The 13,725-nt window shown below is 41.3% G+C and overlaps 1 protein-coding gene across 1 annotated transcript in view; it reads left to right on the top strand.

Annotated features, from left to right (window-relative positions):
- Positions 1–6,821: 6,821 nt before the first annotated feature.
- gabrzb (gamma-aminobutyric acid type A receptor subunit zeta, b) overlaps positions 6,822–13,725 on the top strand; it is a 78,902-nt gene continuing 71,998 nt past the window's right edge. Inside the window, exon 1 of the mRNA XM_087850366.1 lies at positions 6,822–7,079. The gene's annotated coding sequence lies outside the window, so the exon portion shown is untranslated. The remainder of the gene's footprint in view (positions 7,080–13,725) is intronic.

The following is a 13,725-nucleotide window of genomic DNA, read 5'->3' as shown; positions in this document are numbered from 1 at the left end:
TGCATCCAATTGCTATAAAAGGGGGATAGCCAAAAGCATTAAAAATCAGGAGTAAAACCTCTGCAACGGGACCAGTGGTTGAAATTCTGCAGCGAAACAGTGGTGAAGATGTGAAGATAAAACACTGAAATTTTGAAAATCAAATGGCAAATTTTTCGAATGAATTTGTTCAGACTGACAAACATGCAAATCCTGGCAGTTGCTGCACTATTTCCAGACATATGGCTTCTCAATCAAAAATAAAGTCATTTTGTGGGAGCCAAGTCTTTAACATTTAATTTTTCTTTAAATTGTCACCTTTTTTATCTCACGTATTCAATCTGTGCAAAAATGATAAAGTTCACCTTAAAGGGTTTTTTTTAATTACCTCTAGCACTTTAATTACGAACACCACTTACGAACATTTGCACAGAACTTCCTGCACAGTGTCTCCCAGGTTTCCTGGCACTCTTGCTGTGAATGACAAGATTCTGGGAACTCATTGCAGCGGCTGTTGTTTGCCAAGAAACACTTACAGCAGGTTACTCCCCTGCCTTTAGTATTTATGCTAAGCTATGCTTCATCACCCCCTGGCTCTATCTGTGTCCTAGCACAGACATGAAAGTGCTTCTGATCTCCTCATCTAACTCTTGGCATGGAAGCGACTAAATGTTGAGCTATTTCTTAAACGGAACTCTGCAGAATTTGGCCACGGATCGGATTCCTTTTGGCATCTGAAAGCAAACATTTCAAGAGAACTCGGGTGCTGCTGGTTTGCGGCGAACAGACGGCACAAAACGGCAGCATTGTTAATCGGATTTGATGCGGAGTAGGTCGTAGTCTACTGTAAGCTTAGAAGGCTGATGTGAGAAAAATGAGATGTGGTTAGGACATGGCCAGAGCTGGAAGATGTTGTCCATTTATTTTCAATGCCCTCATAACTGGCGTGACCACCAGAGAAGACCATAATCCTCCACTGGAATTACATTTGCTCTGGCATGTCAGCAGTTCCAAAATCTCTTATCCAGAAGGAGAAGTCGCCCACTCCACTACTTGCAAGACCTTGTGACTTTTTTTTAAAACTTACTTTGGTAAAGTAGGTCTAGTTTACAACAGTTTGGAGCACAGAAAAACACACTGAAGGTGTGAGTACTCAAAGTGGGATGGTCTCCAGTGGACGAAAATGACTCATGGAGGCACATTTGAGTACAGTAATTCAACATGATAGCACTGTAGGTGTAATGTTCGCCTCTCTCTCTCTTTTTGTCTTTTTGTTTACCACAGTCTGCACAGTGTTAAATATTGTTCACATTTTTCTATTATCACACACTGATGGATTTTATACTTTTGACAGTTTAGGTTTGAAGATAAAATCCAGTCCATCAAATGAACAAACTGTCAGGCTGACAGATGATGCACCCTCGAGGCTATTTTGACAGGAAATTGGATAAAAAATGAATGTTACTTTTAAAAGATAAAAGACAGACTGCTTCTTTTCCCCTTTCCACTCTACATCGATGCATCTATTAGTAGCAAACCCTTACATTTGATTCTTGCCGAGTCTGAATGTGCCTGGATTCGCTTTCTGCCTGATAAGCAATGCCAAGCTTTTCCTGGCTATGTGTGGGCACACGTCTGCAAGTAAAACAAAGGAAGAGGAAGAAATAGAGGGAAAGACAAAGATAGGCAGCGGGCTTGAGCTAGGGATCAAATGGCAAAAATATTTACAGAGAGTAGTGAGCGATAAAGGATGTCACAGGGAAGGGGAAGAAAGTGGGAGAAAGTGTTGTGGGAACCAATTATGGATGGTGTGCTTCTACCTGTTCTAACAACATTTAAATGTGCTGCGTCTTTGAATAACTTTTACAGAAGCATTCTCCTTCTTCACACCCTGTTTAAAGTTCCTTTCTTGAAAGATATAAAAAAAGGGAACAAGTATAACGCTTGGTGCACATAGTTTTAATGACCCAAGATCCCTTCTAGCTATACAAAACAAATGACGGGCAGGCTAATATTACTTAGCCACAAATTGACACAGTTTTTTTTTTTCAAAGCCATAATTAATTTCTCTGCTAATGACGCATCATTGCAACAAGCACATTTTGAGTTATTCTTTAACCTAGATAATGCTGTTTTATGACAGATCATCACACACGGGGGTTATTCCAGTCTTTGCACAGCCAGCGTCAGGAAACGGGGCACACGAAAACAATTTAATATGAGCACACCAGACGAATGAAAAGGATGGAAACCTCAGGTGGAATGACAAGACCGTCTTGCTCCCTCCGACATCTGTTCCTGTGAAAGGAAAGCAGGGACGCCACTAACACTTTACCCCAGATACCACAGTCCCCTCTGGCAAACAGCATCTGTCTAATGAGGGTGTGCGGTAGCTCCTGTGAAGCCAGACATAACAGCGCTTTGATAGTATGAGCTTTCTTCAAGAACCCGCTGCGTAATGAGTGTAAAAGCTTGAATGATAAAAATGAAAGGCACTGGATGAGGAGCTGTCCAATAATCCGAGTCTACTAATATGCATCAGGATGCATCATTTCTTGTAAAATTTATAACAGTGTGAGAGAGAACATCTTCACTACATGCTTCCTGTTAGCATTCCTTGACTCCCACCCATGTGCAAGACCCCAATGGGCAACCAATGAATGGGATACTGTTAGGGTTTCATTGTGTGGTTTACAATATGTGTGTGATTGACAGCTGAAGTCAAAATGTGGTCTTAGTCCTGTAGGAAAAAACCCCAATATTGTACAATTGTAAAATAAGTATATTACAGGGGTAACTCCTGCCCTCTAAAGCGGCCATTCCCAAAGTCAAAAGTGGTGAGAGTCACTTAAAAAACCAGAAAAGCCCATGGGCTGACCCAAACTTCACTCTAATCAAATACAAGAGAAGGTAATGCTGCCCAGAAGTATTAGACCCCTTACAGCCATCTTTATACACAGCACCCAATTTTCAGAGGTTCAAGAGTAACTGGACAAAGTAACATAAGTTTGAATAAAGATTTCTAATACTTGGATGAAAATCCACACGGCATTTCCACAGAATAATGTCTCGTGTTTCAAAGCTCTGTAATGAAGAATTTGTTATTGCTACATTTATGTGATTTATGCTTTTGTTCAGAGAAATTCAACACTGTAACCTTTGGAGCTTTAATACCTATTGTAAAGAAATGTTTATCTTTAAGTTCTTGAGTATTAAAAATATAGTCAAAGGAGCGTGCAAAGAAAACTTTTTTAAGTTGCTTGAAGACGTTTCACCTCTCATCTGAGAAGCTTCTTCAGTTCTAAGGTCAAATGGTGGAGAGTCCCAGATATAAACCTAGTGGGAGTTTCCCCCCACAGAGGGACAAAAGGACCCCCTGATGATCCTCTAATCGCCTGAGCCAAGGTGTGAAACTGGGTGTGGGTCCCAATCAGCCAGAGTTTCGGGTGAGCTCATTGTGAAACCTGGCCCCACCTTATCATGCGAATTCCTGTGGTCAGATGGCCCAGGATGTGAGTGGGCATTAAGGCGTCTGGGAAGGGATCTCAAAACTGGATTATAGTAACTTAAAGAAGTCCAGATGCTTCTCTTTGCAAGCTCCTTTGACTACGATGACCTGGATGACTGAGAACCTTCACAGACATATTAAGAATATATCAATTTAGAATTACAAATTGCTTTAATGTTAGAGAAATTGTCGCCATATAGATGGGACTTGCTCTGCAAAGCCTACACTCCTGAGACTCCTGTGCAATAAATTGTGAATGAGACGTTTCAAAGGTTTTCCACCAAAAAGCATCTCCCTACTGGGAATATCAAGGTCACCTCACAACTGACTGAAACTTTTTTTTTAAATAGATAAAATGTTTAAACATTGAGCTTATACTTAATAAAATGTTGCATAATGCATGCTTAAAACCCAGCGACAAATTACAGTATTTACTGGTATGGTGGTTGAAAACAACATGAATACCAAGATAAAGAGACTGCTGTCAACCACCATGCTTTTGGAGGGAAAACAAAACTCATGCATATCAGATGTACAAAGTGCATACAGTATATCAGATGTGCATGTACCATAGCTTGTAATGCACTCATTATGAATAATTACAGAGCTAAACCGTTCAGAGGTCAAGACTACTGGCCAAATACATCATTTGAGGGCGCATCACTAATCTGGTCTTTCCCAGTGACCCAGGTCAACTGATGGAACTCGGAACGCATAAATCATGCATAAAGCAGGCACATGGCCATATAACCCTGGGTAAAATTGCTTTGTTGAAAGCAGCAGCAGCAGATGAAAGAGGGCTCAGGTGGACATGGTGAAATACCTGGGCAGGATTCAAATGTGACAGGGAGATATATGATGGGATTCATCACAAGCGAGCCTGTCACTGGAGGGAGAGGTTGTGAGATGCATGGCCTTTAAGTTCTCACGTGTCACCTGCTCTTCACATGAATAAAAAATGCAATAGGGGGAAGGTCCCAGGTGGAACTCCAAGGATGTTCAGAAGGTATTAGGGATGTAACACACTGCAAGGACAGCGAGACCTGGTGGGTGGTAATGATTCCTGAACAGTGTGAAAACCAGAGCAGAGAAAGCAAAGAAAAGTGTGAGATTTGTCTCGTTAATTAGTCATGTGTTTGTTTTGCAGACTGGTGGGATGAATGGAGGGGTTGATGATCACTACCTGGAGATTTACAGTCAAAGACTAGAGAAATTGATAGAGGATGGCAGGATGGGTGACACGTGATAAAGTACTGGGTGAAATCTGAAAAAGACTTCAGAATTAAACAGCATAAGGCACCAAGTTGTACCAATTTAACCTTTATATTTTGTTAAGCTTTGCCTAGCAACATGAAAATAAATAAAAAGTGCAAAAGTATGAAAAGGCTTGTTTAATTGTTCATTTCTTTTTACATTTTCCCTTCTTGTGGATTTAACTTTTTTTAAGATTTAAAATTTTCCTTGAGATTTCTCTTTGAACTGTGCCTCTTTGAAATGCCTCAAAATGATGGTTAAAAACAGTCTTCTTTTGGATTGTCTGTGTCGGTTCTCCGTCATCCGGCTCACTGTAGACTTCAGAGCTTGAAATAAAGAAGGCAACTGAACTTCTTTAGGTTAGTGAAGATGTTTCACTTCTCAAAATTTCTTCATATCTAAAAACAACAGATGGACAGTCCCGGTATTTAACACATCAGCCTCCAAAGGGTTATCCCCTTTTTGGAGGTTGTCCTGAGGGTCACTGATCTAATATTAATCATGTAAGTCATCACATGAGCCAAGATGTGAAAAAAGGCGTGGGTCATTTGCATGTTTGGCTCCTCTGCTTTGCTAACTCAAGCGTATAGAGCCAATAGACAAATTATTTTTAGTTGCTAGCAGTGGTGACTCTACATGCAAAACAAACTAGCAAACCAAGAAACCTATGGTTGTATACACATCTATGAGAAAACAGCTTTCACGATCCTTGCTCTATGACTTTAGCAAATGCTTTGCTGATATTTTTACGGCCTCAGTTGCTTGTTTGAAGTTGTGTTAAATACAACATGAATTTCATAATTGAACGTACGATAAAGGAGGTTAACCAGGTGTGTCCCTTTGTTTCACTATCAGATGTGCTCCATGTTCCTGACTTCTGGTTCACAATGACACTTTCCCATTAACTTCCTGAATAGACCTCCTGTTCTATCTAGGTGGCCAATATCAAGTAAATATAGAGCAGAACAAGTCTGCCTTGTTTCATGTGTAGGTGCTGTCCATGGTACTGATTCAGTTGTCTCTGTGTTACTGTATTAAGACCTTGGACTGCTTGTGGTTAACAGTGAGGTGAGTGGTGTTAGTCACATCCATTAGAAGAATACACGCTATAAAAAAACAAACATTTTTTGTAGTGTTTAAACATAAAAATGTAATTATTCAAAATGAATCCACTGTTGAGTTAAAAGTACCCCCTATACTACTACCAAAACAATTGAATAAATACACGAACGTATCATGTTGTCTAGTCAGAGATCAGTCTCCCTGGAGGTGGAAGCCAACGATACAGCCACAGATGGAAGGGATTCACCGTCCTGCTTTTGCTTCAGCTGAATGGCGGTTTGCCAACAGAGGGGCTTAACCCTCCAACGCTTTGATGGTGGTCTTTTTCCTACTGCTATGGCACGCTGCTCTACCAAACACTGACCGAAGTTCAACAGTAATGTCGCACATGTGGGTTAAAATCGGATCAGTTGCTGCCTGACTGACCACCCCTCACTCCCCTTGGGGTGTTGTGGATGGAAGTGCTCCTGGGACACCCACGCTAAGCAAAGAGTTGCAGCCTGCGGGGTGGTTTTCCAGCTCCATCCATCAGAGGCCAACACCTTGGGACAACCTCCTCCATCTTCACTTGCAGCCTGCCAGCCTTCCATCCTAAATTCAGACAAGAGCTCATTTCCTTTGCCAGAAGCTGATTAGAAATAGTAACGGCTGCACATGCTGCTGAAGCGCTTAACACACACTGACACTGTTATTGTCGCACGATTTCCTCAAAGTGCCACAACAGAAATAGAACTATATCTGAAATTGTGCATACAGTGTGCCAGTTCCATTTTTGGGCTATGATCTTTTTTCAACGATCTATATATGCCTGGAGTTAATCTTGTGTCACGGCATAGCAAAAAAGCAAAACAAACAAACAAAAACCCCACAAAGCGTTCAGTGTTTTAGTTGAGGCATACAATATCGCCTCCCCTTCACACACTACATGAAGGGCAACGCACAGCCGACAGCATCACGACAGGTCTTCTGGGATTCATCTTGGGCATCTTTGGAGACTCCAAATCAGCTGCGAGTTCTTGGCGTGCGTCATTGCGCAGTAGCGCGTCCAGCCCATAGTTGGGAATCCGCTGACAGAGCACTACCAGTTGTTTGTGCGGGCATATGTACGCGCGGATCAGCAGGTGTTGTCTTTAAAAAAAGAAAAGAAAAGAAAGAAATCTGGATGGAAGTCGCTGTTACAGCAACGCCAGTCTGAGGGGAAACTCGACCATTGCGGACCCCTATTCCCAGGATGCGCGGACATGCGTGAAATGCTCGCGGCCATCGGCAGGTGCAGGTAAAGTTCGAGCTGAACAATTTTTGTGTTTCTTTTCCTTAAAATGTTGTGGTTTAAAAAAAGAAAAATCTTTGTCTCGCCTGCATTTCGGGTGACGTCTCTTGTTTCGTTCCGTGCGTTTTTTCCCCCTCACCAGCGCACCTCTGAATGGAGCGTGCCGAATAAAAGGCAGGCTGAGCACCAAAGTATGCTGACGATTTAAACTTTGATGTGCCGAGCGACCTCTTTACGCTCAGATGATATCTTAAACTATAAAGAAATTTCATCGATTCCACGCTTATCTCCAACAATGTTAGTTAACAGTCAAAAATATGGGCTGCCTGTGTATGTGTGTGGGATGTGAGTGTGTGTGTGCGCGCGTCTATATTCGTGCGCCTCTGGGCGTGTGTGCGTCTCCTTCCTAAATTCTGGCGCTTTAAATTAATTCCGTCTGTATGCGCTCCTGGTGCACCAGTGCGCAAAGGATTCTGTTCCTTGATGCGGATGAGGGTTGAGAGGTTAACAAGTTTTTGTTTAACCACACGAACCTCTTAATCGTACATAGATTTTTTTTTTTTTGTTTGTTTATTTACCCCCCTCCCCCCTTTAATCGTGTTCTGTTTTTTATTAATAGAACAAACTGTAATCAAGCTCAACAGTCAAATGAGTGGAAGTTATCACGGTGACAAGAAGGTGAAGAGCCAGAAACATGAATGAATAACAGACACCTCAGGTAATGTAGCTGTGTCCTTAAATGAAGAGAGAGATGCTGGTAAATAGAAATGGTAAGAATTTATCACATTACGCACATTAGACACATCTTATCGAAAGGGATGTCTAATTTGGCCAGTCCTTAGCCAACAGCCGTCTGTTAGACAGAAACACTTAAGCTGTCAAGTCAAAAAAAAAAGAAGAAAAAAACCTTCCAGCAATGATATGATTCCACTGCGATAAAAACTGTAATTAAAATCATGCTAATGCTCCATGAAGCCTTATGGTGAGTTTCCTCGAGTCCGCCTCTTCATTTCTCAAACTATATTTACCACAGTGATAATGCCTGTAATCAGAGGAACAAGCACAGATTGTACGGCACACTTAATTGGTATTTTTATTTATTTATTTTATTTTCTTTGTCTATAAACTGCCAGCTGCCTTTTAGATTCAGTACTCACGTTGAAGGCCGACCATCACAACAAGGCAGGGAAGGGAAGGAGAGAGGAATGAGATTTACATAAACAGACTTGTGTAGAGATAATGGAAAGGCTCTCTGTTATCAACAAAACTCCAGAGCAGTGAAGTGGTCTTTTCATTCCCTCTCAGATGGACAACTTGGATGATTTTTTTTTAAACTGCAGTCTCAAGACAGCAGTTTGAAGTGCTGGAGCTGATGTACCTTATTGAGCATGTGACAGCACGGTTTTTGTTTTCAGTTCTCTTTCTCTGTATTGATTTCCCCTGGCCTCTGTTTTTTCTTTTACCTGATTATTGACTTCTTTCTGTGCTCTAGCAAGCTAAATGAGAGCATTACTGGAACTGGCGTGCTGTGATTCATCTCAATCATTTGGAGTACATCTCTCATACCAGGTGCAGACCCGATGATCCCATTTTTTTCTTTTTTTCCTCCTTTTTTTGGCACTGAATTCAAAGCATCACTTTAGATTTTCCAGGTTCGTTTGCACCGCAGCTGTGCCACTCTCTGGTTCTCGTCTTATGGGAGTTTGCTTTGTGTCATCGTGTGTCATAAGTAATGTCATTTGTACTACAATAGACTTTCATGGCGTGCGTCACTCTGGTATTCTTGTGCTGTCACATTGTCTCGATGAGTCGTCAGATCAGCTGGTTTCTTTCCTTCAGGGTTTTCTTTGTCTACACTTGATAGAAACAGGAGTAAACCCCAGAGGTGTGGTCTGGGTAAAGCAGAAGCTCTCCAGCTGTCACACGCAGCACGTTTCAGTGGACTGTGACAGAGTCCAGCTCATTATTACTTGCCGGCATATCTTAGATTTAATCCATTGCTCTCTGTGCTCAACGTCAGCCGAAGGTTGTCTGCAGGTACCTGCATTCTGAAATCTATTCCTTAAAACAGCTCATCCTTGAAATGAACTTTTAAACACTTATCTTAGGAGCCTGGTACTGTAAAAGAAGCACAAAAGACACAAGTTGATAGAGGATGTAGAATACACAAGTTACTAAACACAACTGAGAGTCTTAAGTTTGATTTTAACTTTGAAGAAAAGATTTTTGTTTTTAAAAAACAGCTCATACATTCTACCATCAGCGTTAAGGATTATATTACCTACAGATGTACTTGATACAGTGTGGACAGTGGCTCTGTTTTAAATTGTGTACTCACATGCTTACAGCTCCTATTATGAGTGCATAAGTGCAGCCGCTCTATCAAGTACGACTACATGAAGTGCCTTAGGAGTACCAGGATGGTGTACTCACAATGGTAAAGAAATGAAGTGTGAAACACGCCCTCAGTGTTTGCTATATTGGTTGTGTAGTGGAAAGGGAGGGGCCACCAACCAGTTTTTAGCCAGTGGAAGCAGTACGTGTGATTACTCGCTAGCTAGCTATTAGCTAGCACTGACATGTTTTTCAGGATTTGCAGACTAAAATCACATGTTCTGGTGTTTTCTATGTGTTACATTGTCACTTTTTCTATTGAAGGATTTACTATGTGCATTAGAGGCACCAGTGTCATCCATCCTCTCTCTGCTGCTTATCTGCTCATTGCAGAAATCACAGATACTCTGCAGTAAGTGCTCACCTCACCACTATGATTAATCATGCGGTGAAATCCATATGCAGTGCACTAATGAAAGTATGTACATATATGTATGTTCTTTGTGTACTAGTATATTGTGCTGAAAGTGGATGGTGTTCTTTTGAAAAACCTCTTATTTAATTTTGTTTGTTTTAATTTTGTGAATGCAGGCACAGGCGTTTGAAAGCTCGTCTTCTTTTCATCAGAAGAAAACATTTTGTATTTCATTTAATCTCAAAAGTTTAGTTCTGGGAAGGAAGTTTTATGAGTTTTTATAGTTAGATTTCAGTATTTCCAAATCAGTTCATATAGTTTTTTTTTCATATAGCTTCATTGCCGGTTCTCTTTCCAAAAACACTTTTAGCAATACACACTCACCTGACATTTTATTAGGTACCCATTGCTAGTACTGGCTCGGACCCTCGTTAACCTTCAGTCACTAGTTGCTGGAGATTTGTTGGCTGCACATCCATGACACGATTCCCCCATCCCACCATGTCCCAAAGGTGCTCTATTGCATTGCATCTAGCAAATTTGGAGGTGATTTTAGGGCAGCGAACTTACTGTCATGTTCGAGAAACCAGTTTGAGATGATTTGAGCTTTGATATATGTGATACTCAGATAGGCTTTGTCATATTAACAATGCTCTGCTGGACGTAAGGGCTTTAAAGTGTGCTAAGAAAATATCCCCCACACTATAACACCACCAGTAGCATATCAGAGCAGGCATTAGCAGCATTTTAGCTGTTCTTAGCTGACAGGAGTTGCACCTGGTGTGGTCTTCTGCTGCTTCAAAGTTTGATACAGTATGTTCTGCATTCAGAGAAGCTTTTCTGATTGTTGTTATTAAGTTACTTTTGCCTTCCTATGAACTTAAAGCAATCAGACCATTCTTCTGTGACCTCTGACATCAGCAAGGCTTTTTTGCTCATAAAACTGCCACACACGAGATATTTTCTCTTTTTCAGACGGTTCTCTGTAAAACCTGGATCAGCATGGCTACTTGTCTAAATGCACTGAGTTGATTCCATGTGATTAGTTGATCAGCTATTTGCATCAGTTGAATGTGTGTACATAATAAAGTAGTTGTTGAACGTATATTGAACAGCACTTTGTACTTTTAGAGTGTACAGCATGTTTTTGGTGAAGACCTCTATCATTAACGGTTGGATATCTCTCCACTTGTTCTGTTTATGGACTAAAGATGGTGTTACTCAGTCACTGGCTGGAAACCAAACTTAGCCTGTTTATGAATACCTAATTGCTTATGCCCATGTATACGATTGATGTACTACATTTTGGTTTCGTACTTATTCAAATATTCTTTTTCATTTTTTTTAATGATGATCATACAAGTTTAAACCACACATTATTTATCACGTTTTTGTTCAACATCAACTTCCATTTTTAATGACTTCATCGTCCCTTCCCACTCTTCTTCATCATCCACACCTCTGTCATCACTGCTGTATTCGCAAGCCTGCACATTTCTCTCCATAGTGTGTGTTTAAGCAGCAATGTTGCTAGCTCAGCCTAATAATAATGCAGATTGAAGGACACAAGAGACCTCTATGGTATGATGAGAAGTAGAAGTAAAAACTTCTAAACCTGCAGATGAAAGGGGGGAGGAGAAGCTTCCACCTGGATAAAGTCCAAAGTCCCTAATGTTTCTCTGCGACATTGCCTTTGTGCATTTGAAATAGACAGAGAAGAAAATGAGACTGAGGGAATATCTTTTAGGAGGTCAGAAGTCCCTTTTTATGTAATGAAAGATGTTAGTTAAATTGTGGTAGGCGCCTTAAATAACCTACAGTGACAACATCACTAAGACACTTTTATGAGAGAGATGAAACTGTTCCACCACACAGTGAAATGTTTTATCACTCTGCTCCATCACTCAGACATTAGCGATTCTTTTAGAGCTATTTTTGTTTTAATGTACTTGTGGAATCTGATTTTAAAAAGTGAGGCTCTGAAAAACATGGAGCTGGAGTCTGTGTGAGGACAGCACACTCTTTCTTAGACTTTTGTTTCTAGAGTCGTAACGTAAGAGCTTGACGTACCCAGCACATTGGATTCATGTTGGAGCGGTATTACATACATTTGACTTTAAATGTTCTCTTTTTTGCACCTAATCTTATGTATCATCTTGAAAGCTGTTGTTGTAGAGGTAAAGCAGAAGTCCTTGATCTCTAGGGTACTGCCTATTGGCAACTTAAGGTGCTCTTAAGCTGCCAAATGCATGAAGATTTTTGACCTTTTTTATTTCTTAGCAAATATATGTATGGTTATTGCAGGTTGAGATGTATATCTGTCTGAACCTGTGATGAACTTTGCAGCTTGGGCATTTTGTCCTGCTTTTTTCAGCAGCGACTCATACTGAAATAAAAAATGTGTCACAGGTTGGGTCTCTGACCCAGCGCGAGTTCATTTTGTATTTGTCTCATTTTAGATTTGTGATTAGTTTGTGTCATTCCTATTTAGCTTTAGTTAAGGAAAAGCAGTTATTATTTATTGTTTCCTTGGTTTCTATGTTTGAGTTCTTGTGTCGTTCATCACGTGTTAGGTCTGTTAAGCTTGTTGTCATGTCTAGTTTCAGTGTTTCCTGTTTTATTTTGAAGGAGTCGTGTGTTCTTTGTTCATTGTATTTCGTTTCACTTCCCCTGTCTTGTCATTAGGCTCATGTCAGTCAGCTGTTCCTCCATGTGTTCCCACTTCCCCTAATCACCTCCTGTGTATTTAAGTCCTCTGTTTTCAGTGTGTCATTGTCAGATCGTCTGCTTTGTTTGCAAGCCAAGAAGTTGTGTCAAGTTTCCTCATGTCAAGTCCATGTTTCTGTTGTAGGTTTTTGGTTAATTTAGCTCACCCAGTTTAGTTTATTGTTAGCTTTGCCTTTTGTTTACAGTTATTTTGCCAGCCTCAATAAACGGCTCATTTTCTGTTATTCAAGTCATGTTCCAGATTTTGTTTTCGTCTGCATTTGGGTCCACCCTTCACTATACACTCAGTCAGCCCTGCTGATTGTGACAGAATGATCTGATCAGTCATGGACCCAGCAGACTCAGCTCTCATTGAGTGTCTGGAGGAGACGGCTCAGATCCAAGCAATCCTCAACCGCGTCCTCACGGCACCCGATTTGAAGAGCAAGCTTGTAATGGTGAACGTCGCTGGGGCTATTATGAAGAGGGATCCCCGCCTCCTCCAGCTCCCAGACTCACCTGCCATAGTTGATGCTTTTACAAGGATAAAGGAGATGCTGCAGGCCCAGGAACTGTCGAGTCATGTGATGGCTTCCAGCACCTCCCAGTCTCACCAACCCCACAACCAGTCGTCTCCACTGCTGCCTCTCGAGCCTGAGTGTGTCCGTGTCGGCTCGCTGAGGTTTGCCACAGCGCCCCTCCCTTCAGTGCCGGCACTGCTGCCCAGCTCACCAGTGTCCTCTTCGCCATCACGGATTAGTCACTCACCCTCACAGTCTTATTCAGACTTCACATCTCCAGCCTCATTTCTGGCGAGGTTGTGGTCAGAGGATGAGGAGCCAGACCCCACAATTAGCCCCGCTTCAGTCACAACTGCCTCTAGAAAAAAGTGGCGTTCACGTCATCAACGTACCTCACAAAGGTTTGAAGTGAGTGACTATATTTTGGCTCATGTTTTTTCTAAGGTGAATATTAAAACTAACACTGCCTTACCAGTTTATGGGCCCGGCTATAAAAAGACTGATTATGATTTTGAAATGACTAAGACTGAGAATGTTTCGGCCAAGTCTTCCACGGACCATCTTATTCCTTTGCAAAATTATCTAGCTTCTCTGTGCATTGATCATGCCACGAACTATGCTTCCAAGAAGCCAAATTATAAGATTGTTTGCACTGGAAATGCTAGCCATGAGGCTC

Source organism: Neolamprologus brichardi, chromosome 13 (assembly GCF_056152115.1).
Source record: "Neolamprologus brichardi isolate AB-2024 chromosome 13, ASM5615211v1, whole genome shotgun sequence".
NCBI lineage: Eukaryota > Metazoa > Chordata > Actinopteri > Cichliformes > Cichlidae > Neolamprologus > Neolamprologus brichardi.
The sequence above is the reverse complement of the archived record's forward strand: the minus strand, read 5'-3'. Positions and strand labels throughout refer to the sequence as shown.